Source organism: Giraffa tippelskirchi, chromosome 9, assembly GCF_054371585.1.
Source record: "Giraffa tippelskirchi isolate mGirTip1 chromosome 9, T2T-mGirTip1v1.2.pri, whole genome shotgun sequence".
NCBI classification, from domain to species: Eukaryota; Metazoa; Chordata; class Mammalia; order Artiodactyla; family Giraffidae; genus Giraffa; species Giraffa tippelskirchi.
The window spans coordinates 95,271,283-95,295,187 of NC_137283.1; the positions used below are offsets into that span (position 1 = coordinate 95,271,283).

Consider the following 23,905-nt stretch of genomic DNA (forward strand, 5'->3'; position numbering starts at 1 on the left):
TAAACCAAATGCTAACATTAAATAACATGAAGAGACTAGTTTTTATAGATGGTGAAAATTACAAATTATGTATGTGAGCAACACGAAAAGTTTTAACAATCTCTTTAAGTTCTAAAGAAAATTGCACTGATATTTAGTCCATGCATTCTGAGAAGCTGAGCACACACACTCTGTACATGAATTCAAATATAATTCACAAAATAATAGCTAATGCAAAATTGAAATATGACTGCTTCTATTTTAGTAATATGGGTTCAGTGGTTAAAAAAAAAAAATCTGCCTGCTAATGCAGGAGACATGGCTCCTGATCCCTGGATCAGGAAGATCTCTTGGAGAAAGAAATGGCAACCACTCCAGTATCCATGTCTGGAAATTCCCATGGACTGAGTATGGCAGGCTACAGTCCATGGGGTCACAAAGAGTCCGACACTACTTAGAGACTAAACAACAACAACAAATATTAAATCTTAATAATATCATGAATAATAATAGTAATAATACTAATGAATTTAAGCACAAAACCTTATTAACAATCTACAGAATATATCTAAAAGTATCCTGGTCACTCCAGCTCCTTTGTGTATGACAGAAAGTCTATGCACAGTCTTATATGTCTATGTTTTTGTATATCATGATAGTGGTTTATAGAATAAAACATCAATGTCATATTTCTGTCATATTAGTCACTAGAGAACTATCTTAATAGCATTTCATGTTTTGAACTGCAATACTTTTTTATTACCACAGAGAAGCACTATATATGAAATGTACAAATAGGAAACATTTTTAAATGGGCATAAAAAACACAAAACAGACTCCAGAAACAGTTCCTTAAGAAAGAAAGATAATGCATTTTCTATGCAATCAGTTTCCTAATATCTCTTTACAGAGTTAAAGCCAAGTTGGTTCCCTACTGAGCAATCCAAATTATGACATGAGATACACTACATCGGGTTTCACTGTAAATGGCCTCATTTCATTTCACACACTATATTGCTTCTCCTCTGCCCTCCTTGGTTTCCCATTCAGTGGTCAGAAGAGATGAAACCATTCTTGATATACACAAACTTGTTTCTATTTTTCTGATTCATTCTTCAGCATGAAATCCCTAGCCCCAGCCCTCTCAGCACACTATTAGAGGTCCCTACTGCGCCCTTTTCTTGCTCACAGTCCTGTTATCCCTTAATGTGACTTTGATGGAAATCGGCAAAATCATACCTGGTAATTCTTTTCATTCACACTAAAGTTGACTAACAAAAGCACTTTAAATCATATGCTTTTAGGGAAAAACCATTCTGTCCAAGAAAATTTTTTTATACTTAATCCCCTACAGAAGAACGAGATCCATTCCAAGAGTGTGTTCCTTAAGTCCAATTTGTTTGTAAGTTCAACGAAGTTAGCCTAGGTACCCAACTAACACAATCACCTATATAGTGCTGTACTGTAACAGGTTTATAATACTTTTCACATAAATAATATATAAAAAAATCCAAAAAACAAAGAAAATGTTTTTTAAGGACTTTTTTGATGTGAACAGTTTTTAAATCCTTGATTGAATTTCCAGCAATATCACTTATGTTTTTGTTTGTTTTTCAGCCACGAGGCATCTTAGTGCCCCCAAAAGGGATTGAACCTATACCCTCTGCACAAGAAGGTGAAATTTTAAATGTGGGGCTTCCAGGGAAGTCCCCAAGAAAACATTTTTAATCTTACAGTACCTTGAAAAGTACAGTAGTACAGTACAATAGCTGACATACAGGGGATGGCATTGAGTGAACAGGAAAGAAGAGTTACTGATGGGAGGAAGGAGACCAGGTGGGAGATGGTAGAGCTGAAGGATCATCAGCAATAGGAGATGCAGGACAAGCTGCAATTTCACATCATAACACTGATGGCACAGGTTCAGGGCTCCTTGCTGGATTCAAATCTGTCCATCCTCTTGAAAGAATCATCCAGGGATGTCTGGGTAGTGCTCTTTTTTTCTTGTCCCCGATGACACAGTAGCACTGGATTGGATTCTGAACGGCTGCCACAGCCTTCATATACCATTGGGTTCAGGTCCCATGCCTCAAAAACTATCAGCGCCTCCTTAAATAAAGAAAAGCTTCTTGCCATTTCCTGCACTGTGAATCTCTTTGGTTCTTCAGTTGCTTCTTCTTCCTCTTGCTTCTCTTCCTTTCTGTGGGCCTCCAATTCCATCAGGTCTTCATTAGTAAGTTCCATGTGTTGCAAAGCAAGGAGTTCAGTGAAGTCATCCTCTTGCAGAATCTAGCTCCAGCTTCTTGCTGAGTCACTAAGTTGTTGAAGACCTCATTGGACTCCTCATCCACCGTCTCAAATCCAAGAAAATCATGAACAAACTCTGGGCAGAGGTTCTTCCAAATCCTATTCACGTGGCTGTAACTTCATACCAAGGAAACTCAATGTTTTTTATCGCCTCGTAGATGCTATAGCCCTTCCAAAATTGTCACCAGGTTGTTCCTGATTCTTTACTCAGTGTGGCGTAGGAAATATTTTTTGAAAGTACATAAGTAACATTTCCTGAAAGTTGCTATAACTCCCTGGTCCATAGGTTGGACGAGTGATGTAGTATTCAGTGACAGATGTCCTACCCTGACGCTGGGATAAAAGTCATCCATAAGGAGAGGGTGGGACAAGAGCACCGTCAAGAAGCAAAAGGATGTTGAATGGGACAGCCTTTTCCAAGCAATATGTCTTTACCTTCAAGAGAAGGTGGTGGAAAAAACGGTTCCAGAAAATGGCCTGTGTAATCCAGGCTTTGACGTTACTCTTACAAATGACAGGAAGAGAGCCCTTGGCTATGTGTTTCAGGGCTCTTGGGTTCTCTGAATGATAAACTAAGAGAGGCTTCAGCTTCATGTCACTGGAAGCATTGTCACCAAACAACCGAGTTGCCTATTCTTTGCTGCTTTATAGCCTGGAATCAACTTTTCCTCCAGCTGATGTAACTTCAGTTTGGCCTCCTCTTCTACTATGGTCCTGTCTCATCCCCATTAAAAACTGCTCAGGTATATATGTGTCTTCGTCAACAACTTCTCAAAGCATTTCTGGAAACTCCTGGGCAGCTACCCTATCTGTACTCGCTGCCTCATCACTTACTTTTAAGTTGTGAAGGTTGGCTCTTGCCTTGAACCGATGAAACCAGCCCTGGCTGGCATTAAAAGACGCATCCTCTGATTCTTCAGTGTGTTTCTTTTTCAAGTCTTCATAAAGGCTCTTAGCTTTCTCTTGAATCAGTAATTACAAAAATTAGTTTGTTCTATAAACATGCAAAAATCAAGGAGAAACCAAAGCCTAATATTAATACAAACAGCTATAAATCATAAGTGACCTAAAAATTTTATAGGAAAAAATAATACATATATAGATAAAATATGATTTTATAGAGGAATCTAAAAATAATTTTGCAAGAATGGAGAATTATCCCACATCTTGGGATGGAAAACATGTATAAGCCAGAAGCCTTCTGGGAGTATAGGAATAATTTCCAGCAGAATTTAATAAAATTTCAATAGGAAAATAATTAGTGATCTTAGTAATATTTATCTGGTACACTAAATTCACAAAAGATAGCTAAACATGTCAGAAAACCAACTAGAGAGTGTAGACATATACACTGACAATTAAAACAATGTGATCATACATAAGAATTAAAACAACAGCAGAATAACTAATGAGATTCTCTGATACTTCCTGGGGGAATATAAAATTGTGGAATGTAATAATAACAATAATAATGACAGTAATAATAAAAACAACAATTTCACAAAGGAAATTTCACAACGGGGTTTGTTATTCAACAAATGTCACGGGAAAAGTTTGCTAATTAAAAAATAAAATAAAATCCTGTTCAAGAATCTCCAAATTATGTCAAATAAATTCTAAATGGATTAAAATTGTACATAAAGGTATAGAAGACAAATAACACTGTTCACACCTTAAAGTCTCCTAAACACACAAATATGGAATTAAATTATAGAGAAAAAGGCAAATAAGTTTAATTATAAATACCTTAAAATATTTTGTATCAAGAACGTTTTGGACAAAATTTAGTGAAAAGTTCAATTAGAAACAAAAATTTAATATGAGAAAGGTAAATACATACCTTACAAATCAATAGCTAAAATATCAATATCCCAATTAAAGACATTAATAATAAACACAGATAAAAACATCAGTGCAATTCACAGAAGAAATACACATTTATATGTACATGATAAAATATTCAACCTCACCAATAATCAAAGGAAGACAAATTGAAATAAGAAAATTATATTTTTTTAATATATAAAATCAAATACTTTTTTTTAAATTTGGCTGCATCTGGTCTTAGTTGCCCTGGGCCATGTAGGATCTTAGTTCTCCAACCAAGGATAGAACTTGCATCCCCTGAACTGCAAGGCAGATTCTTAACCACTAGATCACCAAGGAAGTCCAACAAATGACATTTTAAAAAACATACCAAGTTAGCAAAAATTAACAAAATATATTTATATGTATATAGAAAGCTATTTTCAGTTCAGTTCAGTTGCTCAGTAGTGTCTGACTCTTTGCGACCCCATGAACCGCCACGTGCCAGGCCTCCCTGTCCATCACCAACTCCCAGAGTCCACCCAAACCCATGTCCATTGAGTCAGTGATGCCATCCAACCATCTCATCCTCTGTTATCCCCTTCTCCTGCCATCAATCTTTTCCAGCATCAGGGTCTTTTCAAATGAGTCAGCTCTTCGCATCAGGTGGCCAAAGTATTGGAGTTACAGCTTTGACATCAGTCCTTCCAATGAACACCCAGGACTAATCTCCTTTAGGATAGACTGGTTGGACCTCCTTGCAGTCCAAGGGACTCTCAAGAGTCTTCTCCAACACCACAGTTCAAAAGCATCAATTCTTCAGTGCTCAGCTTTCTTTATAGTCCAACTCTCACATCCATACATGACTACTGGAAAAACCATAGCCTTGACTAGATGGACCTTTGTTGACAAAGTAATGTTTCTGCTTTTTAATATGCTATCTAGGTTGGTCATAACTTTCCTTCCAAGGAGTAAGAATCTTTTAATTTCATGGCTTGACAATATACAAAAATAATCTTTAACATATTCATACATTCTAACCAAAATAATTACTATTTTAGGAATTTAGGATAAGGAAAAATCAGAAATGCTGTCAAGTACATATTCATTTCAGCAACATTTTTTTATAGTAGAACAAGTCAAGTTTCTAAAATAAACAGAAACATCCTAAATGTCCCTAAATAGGGGAATGGGTAAAATTATTATGGTGTATTAAGTATAATGTAGTCATCAAATTTTCCAATGTACCTATAATTATTTGGAAAAGTGGGATAAAAAATAGTGTAAAAACTATAACCTCAAATTCTTAAACTCTCTGCTGCTGCTGCTGCTAAGTCGCTTCAGTCGTGTCCGACTCTGTGTGACCCCATAGACGGCAGCCCACCAGGCTCCCCCGTCCCTGGTATTCTCCAGGCAAGAACACTGGAGTGGGTTGCCATTTCCTTCTCCAATGCATGAAAGTGAAAAGTGAAAGTGAAGTCGTTCAGTCGTGTCCGACCCTTGGCGACCACATGGCCTGCAGCCTACCAGGCTCCTCCATCCATGGGATTTTCCAGGCAAGAGTACTGGAGTGGGGTGCCATTGCCTTCTCCTTAACTCTCTATGTAGTCCTAAATATTTTTTGTATTCTTAAATAGATGCATATGTATATACACATATTAATATGTAAGTATAGAAAGAGAAGATCAAAGAATTACTCAATAATGGTAATAGCTGTCTTTTGGCAATGGAATTACAAGCTGTTTTTAATTTCTTCTTCAAACTGCATATTTTTCTACTTTTCCACAGTAGACATATTTTTATAATCGAAACAATAAAAATTTTTTTATACAACCACTCAAGTTTTATGAACCTTTTTCAATGTAATGTTGTATGTCACTGTAATGAGGATCAATACTTATGAAAATACTTATGAAAAATACATTTCTAGAGCAATAAGTTACACTTTTTAAATTGCACTAGCATTTTTGTTTCTAATAAATTATTTCATTTCAGGCCAAATTAAGTGCCTTCAAGTCCTGTATTAGGAACTACGCTAATTCACATGGCTGCTCAAATACATTCAGGAATGATGATGCATAATCTACATTTACCCCCAATTTTGCCTTTTCCCAGACAGTACTGTTAACAACTGAATGTGCCTCTGAAATCGGAATCTGGCATTCAAAGACAAGAGATTACTTAGATAAATCAGATAATCTGGAATGTCTGTAGTATAATTGTTTAAGTTAGAAATAGTTTTTGCATCTACTAAGATAAAGATAGAATACAGTAAAAACATCACAAGCTAGGATTTAGGACTTCAGCCCAAGTTTTAGCCACATTAGAAGAAAAAAGGAAAGCATCAATTTTCTCATGGCCAAGAAGAATGCACTGCTAAAGAGGCAAAAAAGCAAGTATTCAGTAAGCCAGTACTAGGGCCACATGATAGGTCAATGCTAAAACCTGGGATGTCACAGTCTCTCTGACAATGAAATTGGCATCAATAAGACAATGCATTCCCTTGGAGAATTTTCTTGAAAGGAATTAAAAAGGAGCAGATGGTATAATATGAACAAATTTTTTCTTCCTCCTCCTGTATGTCAAAAAAATTATTTTAGCCAAACAAAATTTAAAACCAAGAAAAAAGGAAAAAGTCATCAGACATGAAATGCAAAGAGGATCTGGATAAATAGTGTGCATTTATCTAGAGTTAAATTCTATGCATGATGAAGAGTAAAGCAACATTGCTTAGAACCACTTGTATCTGTGGAGAAAGAAATGGCAACCCACTCCAGTATTCTTGCCTGGAGAATCCCATGGACAGAGGGGGCATGCAAGAATGTCACAAGAGTCGGACACAATTTAACAATTAAACTACCACCACTTGTATCTGGCAAGATCAGACATAGGGAAAGGTCAGAAAGTGGTCCAACCATCCACTCAGTCTCTCCTGCCCAACACCTAGCAGTCATTACCGGCCTCACTCATATCTCAGTCCCTCATCTATGTCTAAAATACATTTGTCAACCTTACTCCAGAATACTTTTCAGAATCTGTCTATTTTCTCCAACTCTAACATTACCTCTCGGTGTGGAAGAAAGATACACACATTCTACCTTTCCTGGTGGTTCAGGCTGTAAAGAATCTGCCTGCAATGCAGAAGACCTGGATTCGATCCCCGGGTCAAGAAGATCCTTGGAGAAGGGAATGGTTGGCTACCTGCTCCAGTATCCCTTGCCTCTAGAGGATCCCATGTACAGAAAAGCCTTGCAGGCTACAGTCCATGGGGTCTCAAAGAGTCGGACACAACTGAGTGGCTAAGCTAAGCTAAGCTAACATCACCTCTCAATTTGGAAGAAAGATACACACATTCTCCCACTCTTCTCTTGCCCCCATTTTCCATAAAGATTTTAAAGGAATCTTCAAAACTATAAAGCAAATCATGTTACCATGCTGCTTAAGACTCTCTAGTGACTTCCCATGGCTCTTGAAACAAGGCAATAAAGCACAAAACCCATCAGTGACTTTCCAAGGCTCTTAAAACAAGGTGATGAAACACAAAATCTGTTCCCATGGCTTTCATAATTTGGCCCTGAATAATTCTGAACATTTTCTCTTCTGCTTGCTCCAGCACTCCACACACACAGCCTTCTCTCAGATCCTGCAACACGTCAAGCTCACTCCTCCCTCTACATATGAGTTTCCTCTTCCTAGAGTTAAGTTTTCCCTAGAATTTTGCATGCTTGGCTTGTTCTTATCATGCAGGCTTTACCTTAAATATTACCTCTTCAGAGAGGTCTTTTTTGAACATCCAATTAGCTCTCTGGTATTCTCTTATCACTTCATTCCCTTTTATTTTCTTCATAGCTCTGATCATTATCTGATATTTTCATCTTACTCATTCATTCATTCTCTCTTCCAACTAGAATGCATGTACCCTCAGAGTGCATATCCATATATTTCTTGTTCAAAATGTTAACTCCAGCACCAAAAAGAATGTCTAGCACAAGTCCACAACAAATGCTTTAGAGAATTAATAAGGTGTCTCTGAAAAAGTATATGATAGAAGAAATAAAGATTTTATTTCCTGAAGAGCTAAAAATAGTATAGACCTCTATGAGTATCTTAAAAAGATGTCAAAAGGGGAATGGACACTTCAGTGGTAGAAAATTTTGGGAAATATGAAAAATCTAGGATTTACTCCATTTTAAAGAAAAGAAGACATAACTTATACACAATCTACTTTGGGAGTATTTCTTTCATATGAGCCTAAGACAAGGAAATTCAATCAGGGGTTCAAAGAAAAGATCTTGCCTCATTAATAAAACTATTGGCAAATAAATGGATCACAAGTGTTTCAAATTAAATGTTTAATTTTTTTTTTTTTTTGGCTGCACCACATGGCATGCAGGATCTCAGTTCCACAACCAGGGATGGAACCCATGTCCCCTGCAGTAGAAGCACAGAATATTAGCCCCTGGATCTCGAGAAAGTCCCTGAAATGTTTAAATTTAATAAATCAGACTGACATCAGATATCTGGACAGCAATATTAGAATCTAGAAGACAGAAAAGAAACATCTCCAAAGCCCAAAAGAAAAAATATTTCCACACTATAATTCTATACGCAGGGATAACTGTGAGTGGAGCAGACTCTCAGGCATGAAAAGTGTCGACCTCCGTCTCTCATGCATCTTTTCCCAGGAAGTTCCCGAAAGTCTACACAACTAAGACAAGAGGATAAAACAAGGAGAAAGAATATACTGCATTCCAGAAATAGAATTCAACTAAAAAATGGAAGCAAAAGGGCCTCGGGGGGTTGATGGTAAAAGGGGTTGGTTTTGAAGCTGATTTAGAGATCAGCCAGGCCAAAGATTGGCTAGTTGGAATGTTTCAGTAAAGTATCTCCCAGAAGAAACTGAGAGGACATCTTAAGTGTTGAAACATACTGCAAGGAAATTTATATTCCTGAGTGAGTATCTGGGGGTGAAGTGGTAAACAAATGAAGCAAATCAACAACAAAAAAGACAATGATTAACTAAAGGGAAAAGGCACAAAAAAAGGAAAGATATTCATCATGCAGCAGTTTATACCACTTTAGAATCACAATAATACAACCACTGACCACTTATCTAACCAAAAGTATGATATAACTATGACAGTCTGATGGGGAGATCAACGGTGTACATAGATGATGGCATAAAAAAAGCCCAATTCTCATGAATCATAGTGGGAAATTTATAGATAATATCCAAAATTGAAAAATCAAGAAGTGGCAACATAAGCAAGTTTCTTAAATATATGGAAAGAAATACAAAACAAAATGGATAAAAGAATTGAGAGTAGTTGCTTCTAGGGGCTGGGAAACTGGGACTATAGGGATGAGAAAAAAAATGTCTGGCATTTATGTATATATGTAACTGATAAAATCTTTTAAAAAGGAAAAAGAGAACTTTGGGTGATCTCTCTCTCATCTAGTATTTGAGCATTTAACATTTATTTACATCCACTGGCAGACTAGTTTCTACAATAGCTGATTAATTCACGTGTGGACTCCTACAGGGTACTAATGAAAAGATAGACTGGGAATAAAGTGATCTGAAAGAGAGACTCTCAATTTCCAATAGTATCCGTATGATAATACCTAACGTTATCCAGTGTTTACTGTACATCTGCAGTGCATATTTTATTTAATTCTTACAGTGTCCCTTTTAAGCACTGCTCCAAGTGTCCTTATATAAAAGAGGAGGAAACTAAGGCATAGAAAGTACCAATCTTTGTTCAAAGTTTCGTACCCAGAATGTGAGATTGATGAGATTTCTTTTCTCTCTGTTGGGAGTGCTTGTTCTCCAGAAATCTGCATGGCTCACTGTCCCACCTCCTTCAGGTTTTTGTACAAATCTCAGTGTCTTAAGAGGATTTCCCTGACCACCCTATTGGAAATGGAAAACAATTCTCTCCCAACACTCACACCAGCATTCCCTAATTCCTGGGTGCTGTCTTTTTCTATTGCACTTCTCCATCTGAAATGCTACACAGTTCATTTATTTATATTGTTTACTGCCTGTGTCATCAACTAAATGAAAGCCCCATAAAAAGAAGAATTGTTGTCTCTTTTTCTTATCTGCCATATTCTCTGTATTCAGATGAGAATCTGGCACATACGAGAGTCAAAAAATAACTGTTGAATTCACTGAAAATTCATGAATCTAGAATCAGAGCTCTTTACCACCAGCAAACTACACTGCCAACTCTAGTTTATTCATTGTGAAATGTTGCAGGGACTATCAAGTCTTGTCAAAACACTTCCAACTCATCACAGAAAGACAACACAGATGAAAACACTTTTGTGGAAAGCGAAGCCCTACTACTGTCTCTTAAAGACAGCACCTCTTCTTCCCATTTAACAGAATGGATTGTAGCACAGTCTCACAAATTAGTGGGTTTACTTTTGCTTCCCCCAGGAATATCTCTCAAAATATTGACTTTTTCCGATAAGTCAACAATAAGTAAATGCTTTGCTATGATAAGTGGGTGCCATGAATACAGAACAAGGCCCTTGTGGAAGGAAGTTTTTGTAGATAGACTAGAAAAGCATATGTTCCTCTAAAGTCCTCCCAGCAGAAAGCACTTGAAATTGCACAGTCATGAATCAAACTGAGTGACTTAAAACCTGTCCCCATAGGTGCTGAACTATGCAACTTGTTCAGCTTCTCCTTAATTATGGGGAATCATTCTGTTCTTCCTATGTCTTTTATGTACAAACTGTTACCCAAGACTGATGCAAATGTAACAAGGTAATAATCAAGCTTTTAAATCAAATTACAATTGCATGAATTTAGTATTCTGGAAGGGAATATAAATATGAAAGAAGGGAATCCATTCATTCTATGCTGGTTAGACTAAATGATGAAAAATCTATTGTTTTTTCCAGATTTTGAAGTTGAAAATAGCTAATCCGATAACCTCAGCAGAGGAGATTATTTTTTTTCACACTGGAGCATACTGAGAACTTTATAGAAAAGTAACTTAGAGGGCTAGGAAGGGGCAAGTTTAGGCCTAGTCGATAAATATAGTTACCAAGTTGAATGACAAAGCCACTGAAAGCATATTTCTTTTTCCAAAGTGTTTTGTTTCCTTTCAGTTGAAAGAACATATCCCTGGTTTAGTATTTGTCTTTAAAGTGCTTCAGATGTAGGATTAAATGAACTCACTCTTCAGCATCTTCTAGTCCTTTGGACATTTAGGATTTAAAGACCAAATAATAATACATTTAATTTGGGACAGGAAAATTTCTCCTGATAAACTGTTATGTTTGATTAGTAGGTAGGTTTTTTTTTTTTTCTTTTTCTGGATAGGTAAAAAGTGCATTTATTTAGATATCCACATCATACAGACAGAAAGTGGACCATCTCAGAAGGAATGAGGCCTTGAAATACAAGGTGGTTAGTTTTTGTGAGCTAGGTAATTTCATAGGCTAATGAGTGAAAGGATTATTCCAACTATTTTGGGGAAGAGGCAGAGATTTCAGGAAATTGGGCCACTTTTTGACTTGTTATGGTTGGCCTCGGAACTGTCACAGCACGCGGTGGTGTGTCATTTAGCATGTGTGATGCTAGCGTGTTACAGTGAGTGTATAATGAGGCTCAAGGTTCACTGGATGTCAGATCTTTTGCCATCTTGGACCTAGTTGGTTCTAAGTAGTTTTTGTCATAGTTTTCTTCATATTCTTTTGTTTTTCTTTTTAAACTATGAATAATCTCCAAAATATAAATAAGAGCAGACCAGATTTTTATCATATGTCCTATCATTATTATTAATGCCTAATGTTACTCAGAGTCCCAAGTACCTGGTATTTTAATAGTAGGAAAAGTAGTGAAGTAACTGTTTCGACCAAAAAATGTGAAAGATCTTATATGCAGAAACAAATGGGATAATTTGGATTGTAGTCAGCTTTTCTCTATTTACATGTATTCATGCAATACAATTTAAAGTCAAAGATTTGTAAATAATTTTGAAACTTATTAATCTAAACCATTTTACTTATCTGTTCATATTAATCAAACCAATGATATTACTAGCAAACCTAAGCAAGTTTTATGGAAAATCTCAATTTGGAATCACATCTTATTTGTAGTGAGGAAGAATGGGCTTACTTTAATTTTTGGCATTCAGTAAAATATCATAAGCAGTTTTATAATAAAAAAATCATTTAATATATACCAAAACACATGTAATGGAAAACCAATATGGAAAAGATGTACCTAATAAACATTTATACACACACACACACACATATCTCTCTCAATTCTCATTAATATATTCCATCAGTCTTTTTTTTCAAATTTTGATTGAGAATCTACTCAGTACCACCAGACTGGGCAATGGAGAGTAAGAAATTCATAATCCTCATAAAGGAACTCACAACATTAATGAAAGTTGGAGTAAGCCACCAATTAGAATGCAGTAAAACAACAAACAGCAGATGGGTGCTCAGATAACACCCAAGATTTCATTTGTAATATATTGTGGAGCAGGGAAAGGAGTTGATATGGAGTGGACTTAGAGAAAGCATCAGAGAAGAGGAAATGCTTGAGCTAATAAATCTTGAATAACAAAATGAAAGGGAGAAAGCGAATTCTTGGCTAGGGAATGGTTTATGCAAAGGCACACATTTGGAAATAATATAAAACAACCTGGAAACCACAAATAATTAACAATAGCTACCTTTTTTATACCCCAAATTTGCTGGCATAATGAGTGAAGTACTTTAACAGCATCATCTTTTAGGATTTGAAATATCTCAGCTGGAATTCCATCACTTCCACTAGCTTTGTTCATAGTAATGCTCCCTAAAGTCCACTTGACTTCACACTCCAGGATGTCTAGCTCTAGGTGAGTGAACACACTATGGTGGTTTTCTGGGGTATTAACATCTTTTTTGTACAGTTCTGTGTATTCTTGCCACCTCTCTTCTGCTTCTGTTAGGTCCTTGTCGTTTTTGTCCTTTATTCTATCTTTACATGATATGCTCCCTTGCTATCTCCAATTTTCTTAAAGAAATCTCTAGTCTTTCCCATTCTGTTGGTTCCTCTATTTCTTTGCATGGTTCACTTAAGAAGGCTTTCTTATCTTCCCTTGCTATTCTCTGAAACTCTGCATTCAGATGGGTATATCTTTCCCTTTCTCCTTTGCCTTTCACTTCTCTTCTTTTTTCAACTATCTATAAGGCCTCCTCAGACAATCACTTTGCCTTCTTGCATTTCTTTTTCTTGGGGATGGTTTTGGTCACCACCTCCTGTACAAAGTTACAAAACTTTGTCCATAGTTCTTCAGGTATTTTGTCTACCAGATCTAGTCCATTGAATCTATTCATCACCTCCACTGTATAATCATATACTTATGATTGATCATACACTTTGATTTAGGTCATACCTGAATGGCCTAGTGGTTTTCCCTACTTTCTTCAAAATTCAGCAGTGGCCACAGGACTGGAAAAGGTTAGTTTTCATCCCAGTTCCAAAGAAGGGCAATGCCAAAGAATGTTCAAATTACCATACAATTGTACTCATTTCACATGTTAGCAAAATTTTGCTCAAAATCCTTCAAGCTAGGCTTCAGTAATATGTGCTGAGAACTTCCAGATATACAAGTTGGATTTAGAAAAGGCAGAAGAACTAGAGATCAAATTGCCAACATCCACTGGATCATAGAAAAGCAAGGATATTAAAAAACAACAACAACAACAACAACAACAACAACAAAAACTGCTTCAGCTTCACTGACTACACCAAAGCCTTTGACTGTGTGGATCACAACAAACTGTGAAAAATTCTTAAAGAGATGAGAATACCAGACCACATTACCTGCCTCCTGAGAAACCTGTATGCAGGTCAGGAAGCAACAGTTAGAACTCGATATAGAACAATGGACTGGTTCAAATTAGGAAAGGAGTATGTCAAGGCTATATATTGTCACCCTGCTTATTTAACTTATATGCAGAGTATATCATAAGAAATGCTGGGCTGGAGGACTCACAAGCTGGAATCAAGATTACTGGGAGAAATATCAACAACCTCAGATATGCAGATGATACCACTTTTATGCAGAAAGTGAAGAGGAACTAAAGAGTTTCTTGATGAAAGTGAAAATGCTAGCTTAAAACTCAACTTTCAAAAAACAGTGATCATGGCATCCAGTCTTATCCCTTCACAGCAGATAGATGGGGTAAAAGTGGAAACAGTGTCAGATTTCATTTTCTTGGGCTTCAAAATCAATGTGCATGGTGACAGCAGCCATGAAATTAAAAGATGCTTGCTCCTTAGAAGAACATCTATGACAAACCTAGACGGTGCATTAACAAGCAGAGACATCACTTTGCTGACAAAGGTCTATATAGTCAAAGCTATGGTTTTTCCAGTAGTCATGTATGGATATGAGATCTGGACCACAAAGAATGCTGAGCACCAAAGAATTGATGCTTTTGGTGGTGCTGGGGGAAGATTCTTGAGATTCCCTTGGACAGCAAGAAGATCCAACCAGTCAATCCTAAAGGAAATCAGTCCTGAATATTCATTGGAAGGACTGGTGCTGAAGCTGAAGCTTCAATACTTTGGCCACCTGGCATGAAGAGCTGACATACTGGAAAGGACCCTGATGCTGGGAAAGATTGAGGGCAGGAGGAGAAGAGGGGCAACAGAGGATGAGATGGTTAGATGGCATCACTGACTCAATGGACTTGAGTTTGACCAAATTCCGGGAGATAGTGAAGGTCAGGGAAGCCTGGTGTGCTGCAGTTCATGAGGTTGCAGAGTTGAACTTGACTTAGCAACTGAACAACAGTAACCATTTTTTAGTATCTATTTTTGTACCAGGCACAACATTAAACATTAGTTTAACAACAATATTTTGAGGCAAATACTTTTAGTCTCATATTTTTCCTAAGGAAACAAAGGCTTGGAAGAGTTACATAAATTGTGCAGCTCACATAAAATTTAGATGTGAAGTCAAGTAATCTAATTTCCCAAGTTTTACTCTTAACTGATCAACCAATATACTGAACCATCTTAAAGCTAATACAAGAAAAGAGATTATAGAAAAGACTCTAGACACAGTTACATAATGATATAATGCTCTGTTTAGAAGTAGGCACGTGTTCCTAACATCATAAGTAGCCATTAGTAGACTTTGAGATGAGGAGTTACACATGTGTTGGAAAATTTACAATAATAGTCCAAGTGAAAGTAAATAAGATCCAATGGTAACAATGGAAATGAAAGATGAAAGACCTCAAAAGTCAAGAGATCTTTAGGAGATAACATCAAGAAGACTTCATAGCTGATTAGACGGGGATGATGAGAAAGACAACTGAGATGTCTCTGAGTTCTGGCTTAGGCAACAAACAGGTAGATGATACCCTAGAGTACAGATGAAAGGTCTGGAGAGGAACACAGGAGTCATATACATAGACAGGAATACAGAAGGTATAGTTAATGAAAAAATCAGCAAGGAAAAGCATGGAAATTTTATAACTAGGGAAGGTGGGATAGTCAAAACAGAAACCAAAGATATAACAGATTTATTAGGTTTATGAGGAATTAACTTTAAAAAGAAAGCTGAAAGAAAGCAACCCAGATAGATTGGAGCCAACAAGAGGAAGAAAGTAATGCTATAATAACTAATGGAAAAGAGCAAGAACACTTTCAACATGATGGTCCATAGTCAAATGCTGTCCAGACAACAAGAGAGCCAAGTGCTAATAATGGATGTACTATGTCTGCTAATTAAGATCCTAGTGTGTTTCCTTAGAACACCTTGTAGCAGTGTCTTGGAAAAAGGAGATTATAATAGGTTGAAGTAAGAAAGGGACTTAAAGAAGTAGAACAATGACTATAAACTATGATTTTATTATAAATGAGAGCAGAGACTGAAGGGAGAGAGGAAAGAGTTCTCATGAGGGAGAAAGTGAGAGTACAGGAGAGAGAGGAGGCTGAATGTGCAAAGGCCTTGAGTGAAATGCACGAGGGAAACTGACTTCTAGCTACATCTACCATGGAGAAAATCAGCTTTCTTAAAGTAATAAATCATACTGTTGGCTTATTCTAGGGGAAAAAATGCTCCAAAACCACCTATAGGATTCTTGTTAGGTACCCTTGGGAACAATTCATTTTCTACCATTTTGCAAAGAGAGCTAGATTATTTGCTTACTAAATCATAAGGGGGAGAAAACACGTGGGTACATCAAACAATGAAAAGTTTCCAAACCTCGTGCTTGCATAATTGCTTTTCAAATGATTTGTACACTTTAAATCTTCCCTCACTATAACCTGTTCATGCATTTTTGTTTTCTCCGTAGTCAACAAAGCCATTCCTATCTTTGTTCAATTATCTCCACCACTGCTGACCTTGGCACTATGGAAATGGCTTGACATAGAATTGTGAAACCACATGATCCGTGAGAGATTACCAAACTGATGCATATTAAGCCATTTGCAATTTGGTAGTTTATTTCTCAGAGTATTGGGATTATTATTATTTTTTTAAAGCAAACTACATTTATGGCATTAGAGTTAAGATTTGTAAATGTTCTATTCCACATACAGAATAAAATATATAAAAAAATAAGTAAAATACAATGTATATATCTCTAACCTCTTGTTTTGAACCAACCACAGAAATTAAAGCATGATTTTAAGAAAAGGTTAAAAGAACTGGATTTCTATATATCTTAATAGATAGTGTAAGAATATTTATTACTGGAATAGATGACATTATATAGTTGTCTTTCCATCAGGATACTTTCAGAATGAGCTTAAATTAAAGACATGTTACCGTGATCTAGTATCAGTTTCAGCTTTTTATTAACATTTAATGACTTTCTGCCAACTTTTGCAATTTTCATTGCTTTGAAAAATATTCAAGCATCAGGATTAAATTATCAAAAGTTCCAAGAGACTGATTTCATAAATGATATAATAGATATTTTATACATTAGTTTGTCAATAGTCATGCATTGCTCACATCAGAAGAAACTCTATTAGACCCATTGACAATTTTAAGAGATTTCTAACACTATGTTTCTTTTTCTGACTAAAAGAGCCCTAAGAATATTTGGTCTTTTCTAGGTCAGTTCGTTTAACTTAATTAAAAGGAACAGAGAAAAAATGTGAGAGTAATTCTTGAAGCATAGATGACCATACACATGCCGTAAAGCCTCAACAAGAGCAAAGATAATTATTCAGGACATTGCTGTGTAAAAGTTTAATTATTCAAGGTTGATATAATGCTTTTATCAATTGTTCTATAAAGCCAATTAATTTTTAGGAGGTTAACTGAGAATCAGCTAGCATATATTTTTAGTGTCAGGGGCAAATACAGTAAGTCCCCTATATACAAACGAGTTTCCTTCAAAGAGCGCATTCATTAAGTTTAATTTGTTCATAAGCTGAATACAGCTGGCCTAAGTACCCAACCAAGAAATCAGCTATATAGTACTGTACTGTAATAGGTTTATAATACTTTTCTTATATATAATAACATAAAAAAACAAACACAAAAATAAAGAAAACATTTTTACCCTTATAAAGTCAGTTGAGTCACTCAGTCCTGTTCAACTCTTTGTGACCCCATGGACTGCAGCACACCAGGCTTCCCTGTCTATCACTAACTCCCAGAGCTTGCTCAAACTCATGTCCACTGAGTCAGTGATGCCATCCAACCATCTCATTCTCTGTTGTTCCCTTCTCCTGCCTTCAATCTTTCCCAGCATCAGGGTCTTTTCAAATGAGTCAGTTCTTCATATTAGGTGACCAAAGTATTAGAGTTTCAGTTTCAGCATCAGTCCTTCCAATGAATATTCAGGGCTGATTTCCTTTAGGATGGACTGGTTGGACCTCCTTGCTGTCCAATGGACTCTCAAGAGTCTTCTCCAACACCACAGTTCAAAAGCATCAATTCTTCAACGCCAAGCTTTCTTTATAGTCCAACACTCACATCCATACATGACTACTGGAAAAACCATAATTTTGACTAGATGGACCTTTGTCAGCAAAGTAATGTCTCTGTTTTTTAATATGCTGTCTAGGTTGGTCATAACTTTTCTTCCAAGGAACAAGTGACCTTTAATTTCATGGCTGCAGTCACCATCTGCAGTGATTTTGGAGCCCCAAAACATAAAGTCTGTCACTGTTTCCACTGTTTCCCCGTCTATTTGCCATGAAGTATGGGACCGGATGCCATGATCTTCATTTTTTGAATGTTGAGTTTTAAGCCAGCTGTTTCACTGTTCTCTTTAACTTTCATCAAGAGGCTCTTTAGTTCTTCTTCACTTTCTGCCATAAGGGTGGTGCCATCTGCATATCTGAGGTTATTGATATTTCTCCCGGCAATCGTGATTCCAGCTTGTGCTTCATCCAGCCCGGCATTTCGCATTATGCACTCTGCTAATAAGCAGAGTGACAAAATACAGCCTTGAAGTCTTCTTTTCCCAATTTGGAACCAGTCCATTGTTTTATATCCGATTCTGTCACTTCTTGACCTGCATACAGATTTCTCAGGAGGCAGGTTAGGTGGTCTGTTATTTCTATCTCTCTAAGAGTTTTCCACAGTTTGTTGTGATCCACACAGTCAACAGCTTTGGCATAGTCAATAATGCAGAAGTAGATGTTTTTTCTGGAATTCTCTTTGTTTCTCAATGATCCAACGGATGTTAGCAATTTGATCTCTGGTTGCTCTGCCTTTTCTATATCCAGCTTGAACATCTGGAATTTCTCAGTTCATGTACTGTTGAAGCCTAGCTTGAAGAATTTTGAGCATTACTTTGCAAGCATATGAAATAAGTGCAACTGTGTGGTAGTTTGAACATTCTTTGGTATTGCCTTTCTGTGGGATTGGAATTGAAACTGACCTTTTCCAGTCCTGTGGCCACTCTTATAGTACAGTACCTTAAAAAGTACACTAGTGCAACAGCTGGCATACAGGGCTAGCATTAAGTAAACAGGCAAAAAGTGTTACTGACTGGAGGACAGAAAGGTAATGAGAGATGATAGAGATGAAGGGTTGTCAGCAACAGGAGATGGACGGAAAGCTGCAATTTTACACATACCCCTACCATGCAAAGCACGTTTGCATCGTTGAAAGTTTTCAACTTGAAGGTTTGTATGTAGAAGACTTATAGAAATTTGAACAGTGAATATGTTTGACTCATGTAAGCTTTATTTTTGTTATATTTTTAAATGTTTAACTTACCCATACACACATCCTACCCTGGGACTTCTGTATCTACTGTTCCCTTTGCTCAGGATATTCTTCCTCCAGTTATCCACACGGTTCCCTCCTTCACTGCATTCAGAATTTGCTCAAATGTCACATTATCAAGGACACTGCCTTGACTACTCTAAATGAAACTGTACCCATCCTCCTACAAGTCTCTTTCTATCCTCTTGGTGTTCTACATATTTGATGGTTTGTTTCTTTGTCCCACAAAATGTTAAGCTCCCGCTATGGTCTGGATATTCTGTGTCCCTCCAGAATTTGTAGGTTGAAACCTACTGCCCAATGTGATGGTGTTAGGAGATAGGGACCTTTGGAGGTGGTTATACCTTGAAGGTGTAGCCTTCATGAATGATTAGCATCCTTATAAAAGAGACCCTAAAGAACTCTCTTCCTCTTTCAGCATGTGAAGACACAGTAGAAAGACTGCCACTAGGCAGCAGGCCCTTACCAGCTACCGAATCGTCTGGTGCCTTGATCTTGGACTTCCTAGCAACCAGAACTGTGAGAAAAAAATTTCTGTTGCTTACAAGCCACTCAGTCTATGCTATTTTGTCATAACAGCCCAGAAAGACTAAGACAGCTCCAGAAGAATGGGGATGTAGTTTTGTTTACTATGGTATCTCCAACTCCTACAACAGTACTTGGTCTGTGAAAGACAATCAATAAATATCTGTGAATGAGTGAATTTAAGAATCTAGAGATGAAAAGATGATATATTTGATTTTGAAAAATAGAGGACAGGATCATTAAATTTCACTCTATAAGTTATCCACCTTGTCCAGCCAATTTATTTACAATATAAAGCTCACAACACTGGAACCAATTATAGTCTCACTCCTTCTTACATGCTTAAGACAGGCTGTAGCAATTGGAGAGATCCAGATGGACAGGTTCCCAACCTTTATTTTATGCCTTCCTCATGCTTTCAACAGGAATAAACAAAAAACAAAGCAAGCAAACAACAAACAAACAAAAAAAAGAAAACACAAACTCGGGCTGGAAGAGATGTCTATCGTTAAAAAATTCTCATATGTTCTTTGATATTTTGATCTTTATAGCTGAAAGTAAAAATGTGTGCACATATAATATGCAAACTGTCTTTTCTTCATTTAAACATACCTTTCATGATAACTCTATGGTTGGATTAATGACATATCTTTATTGCTATGGAAGCAATAATTGAGCTTTGGTGAATCAGTGTCATTTTTCCACAGGTGAGATGGACAAAATCAAGGGAAACAGGAGGAGAAGACGGAGCCTGCATCGATGAGATGGGCAGAGTGTTTACCTGCACCACACTGCACTGCTGCCTTAGCACAGAGTTCGGGCACAAGGGGTGGTGGTCTTCTAGCCCCAAGGGGAGCTTCAGGCAAGGTAGGTAACAAGGAATGTACTCTGCTCCAAGTGTTGCCTACAGGCCAAGAAGGCCTGAACACAAATCAGCTTCTCTGCTGGTTAATGCTATAGCAATAAATTGTTTCAGAAGTGAGATCATTTGATCACATCTTAACTAACAATACTAAAAACTCGAAGATGGGGTGAGAAGATTTGCTCATCCCTTAACACCTTATTCTCCAATTGGAGGATGAAGAGTAAGGGCCTCCAACAGGTCCAAATGGAAAATTCATAGATTCTGTCTATAAAAATAAAGTAGTACAAAATGAAATGTCCTTTGGCAGTAAAAGTAAAAAAGTAAGGGGAGGAAGTAAGTGAGTTTGAAGTCCAGCCTCTGGATTTAATTGTTATAATTATCTGTAAACCTAACAAGGACAAACACTGACACTGTAGACAGCCTCCAAATCATTATCACACAATTAGAAAATTAAAACCCACATTATTCAACTTCAACATTTACTACTACCCTAGAAGCTTTTTCAACGTGTTTTCCCCTCCAGCTCCATGGAACTCTGACCTTTTACCTTTGCCCCAGTAGATTCCTGCTGAGGTCATCTAGCATTAGAAAATGACCATTTTATAAGCTGTTTTTTACATTATTATTATGATTTGTATATCTACAGAAACTCACAGAACTAAGGGCAAGAAAAGGGAGGGCTTTGAGATGTAGTTATTCAATTAAAGTTATTCTTTGGCCACCTGCTATGTGTATTACCCTGGTTGCTCTTATGGACTCAATGGGAAATAAGAATAAGTTTCTATTCAACAAAAACTTTACAGCATAGTAAGAAGAAAATGATTGATACATGATTGACTATAGTACCTGCTATAAAAAGATAAGATACATGCCATAAATGGATGGAAACCAATGTCTGTGAGGTTCAAAGAAGATGTTATTACATGTTTTGGGAGATTTAACACAGAAGCAGATCATGAGAAATGAATTATAAGAATGGTTACTCTAGGCAGAGAAAAAATGCAAAAGTAAAGAACAAGAAGAAGTACAAATAAAAAGAAGTTAAGTTTATTAGATCACAGGGAAAAAGCAGTGGAGCAGTAGGGAATAGACTGAGAGGTCAAATCATAAAAGGTCATGAATACTAAGATGCTACATTTGAACTCAACAGGCAAAAGAAAGTATTAGAAAGAATCTGAACAAGGTAAAGGTATTACTGTTTATCTCTGAATAGTACTCTGTATTATTATTTTTCGTCACTACCTCCCTGGGTCAGGAGTGGGTAATTTGCCTGCCTGCTGCCTTCCTTGAAGGTGGTAGCCATTTCTCAGGCTCCCTCTCCCTCTCTGGGGCTTCCCTCGTAGCTTAGTTGGTAAAGAATCTGTCTGCAATGCAGGAGACCCGGGATCAATTCCTGGGTTGGGAAGATCCCCTGGAGAAGGAAATGGCAACCCACTCCAGCATTCTTGCCTGGAGAATCCCATGGACAGAGGAATCTGGCAGGCTACAGTCCATGGGTCGCAAGAGTCAGACATGACTTAGCAACTAAACCTATAAACAGTACTCCAATGACAAAGAGGATGAACCAAGATGCAAGAGTGAGGAGATGGGACAGCTCATTAAAACACAACGATGGTCCTGTTAAACAGTAATAAAGGTCTGCAATAAAGTGATGATAATCACAGTGGACAAGAGCAATAGAATTAATAGAGAATAGAAAACTGGATTTGCGTAGGATCGGCTACAGAGACACCAGGGAAGGGTGTGTTGATGAGACATCAAGATTCATCAGGGAACACTATGAACCCTCCTAAGACCTTCATACATGTCATCCATTCCTCACGACAAGAATAAACCATCCTTCCATTTTACATATGAGAAAACTGAGGCCAAGAGAAGATACACAGCCCGGTACGGAGTAAGTGACAAAGCCAGAGTTTGGACTGAAAACTGCTTGACTATGTAACTTCCAGGAGGATGCAGGTAGCTATACTAATAATAGAACAATAATACAAAAATAATAGAACCATAATAGAATAATAATGAACCATAATACAATAATAATAGAACCACAGATTTCATTTCAAAGTTGCTCCTGTATATACAGATTTAAAATTGGCATCAAATTATCAAATGCATGATATCAAATCTGTTAACCTTATTTATTTAATTTTCTTCACTTCTGCAATACACAGTTAATTGGCAATGTTACAGTACAAATAAGATTTTGATGCAAATCGGTATCAAAATAAATTAAAGGGAAATTAGAACAGAAAAGAAATTTAACCAGAAATGTGTGATATAACAATACCTAAAGTCCAGATAGGAGAACAATCTGGAGGGAAAAAAAAAAACTTGTAAGTTACACTTCATACTCTGGTGTTTTCTATATAAATAAAAATAATGAAATGAATTATCTGTTAAGATTATTTGACATATTTTCTAGATTTTCCCCCCTAAGATGACAGAATCAGAAATAGAAATACTTATTTTAATATTACCTAAACCTCAATAAAATTCAGTGTGACTTTCGGGTTATTGTTTCTATCAGGAAATGACAAACTCTGCCTTTACTTTATCACTTCCAAATGTCTTCCAATAATGTAACTTACCAGGGTTATAAACCAATGAGAAATCTAACATTATGGTACATCATGAATTTTAACCTTAAAAAAAGAATACATTTTACATGATTGTCCTTTATATATTAACTTCATTTTGGACATAGACACAATAGAATTTCAGACCCTGAACAAGTATTTAGAAAACTGTGCTCATCACTTCTAAGAAATGCTACTAAAACAAAATGAATTTCCTCTTTTTTGTTTGACTTCAGTTTACATGTATATACTTGCTTTTTCCGGATGTGATTTATTACAAGTTTTTACTAAAAGTAGACATTAGATTTAGGAGATTTGACGGTAACTATGAACTAAGCACTTATACAGAAATCATCATCTGCCCCATGTACTTTAACAGGCAAAGGAAATAACATGTTCTGGAAAGAACAGAGACTAGAAGCTGGTCAGTGGACCCACCTAGCTTCTTCTAAGCCCCCACTCTCCTCGGTAGGCATTTGTGAAGAATATCCCCTGGGCAGGACAGAGTAAAGAGTAGAGATTTTGGGAAGACACCTGATAATGTAGCTGGCACACTGCAAGTGCTCCAAAAATGCTATTATTTCTATCAGCTTCCTGAAGGAGGCAAA

At 36.8% G+C, this 23,905-nt stretch overlaps 1 non-coding gene across 1 annotated transcript; it reads right to left on the bottom strand.

Annotated features, from left to right (window-relative positions):
* Window positions 1–21,951: 21,951 nt before the first annotated feature.
* On the bottom strand, window positions 21,952–22,101 carry LOC145522143 (18S ribosomal RNA). The gene has a single exon (XR_014065953.1). It is a non-coding gene; the product is annotated as an 18S ribosomal RNA (ribosomal RNA).
* Between the last annotated feature and the right edge of the window lie 1,804 nt (window positions 22,102–23,905).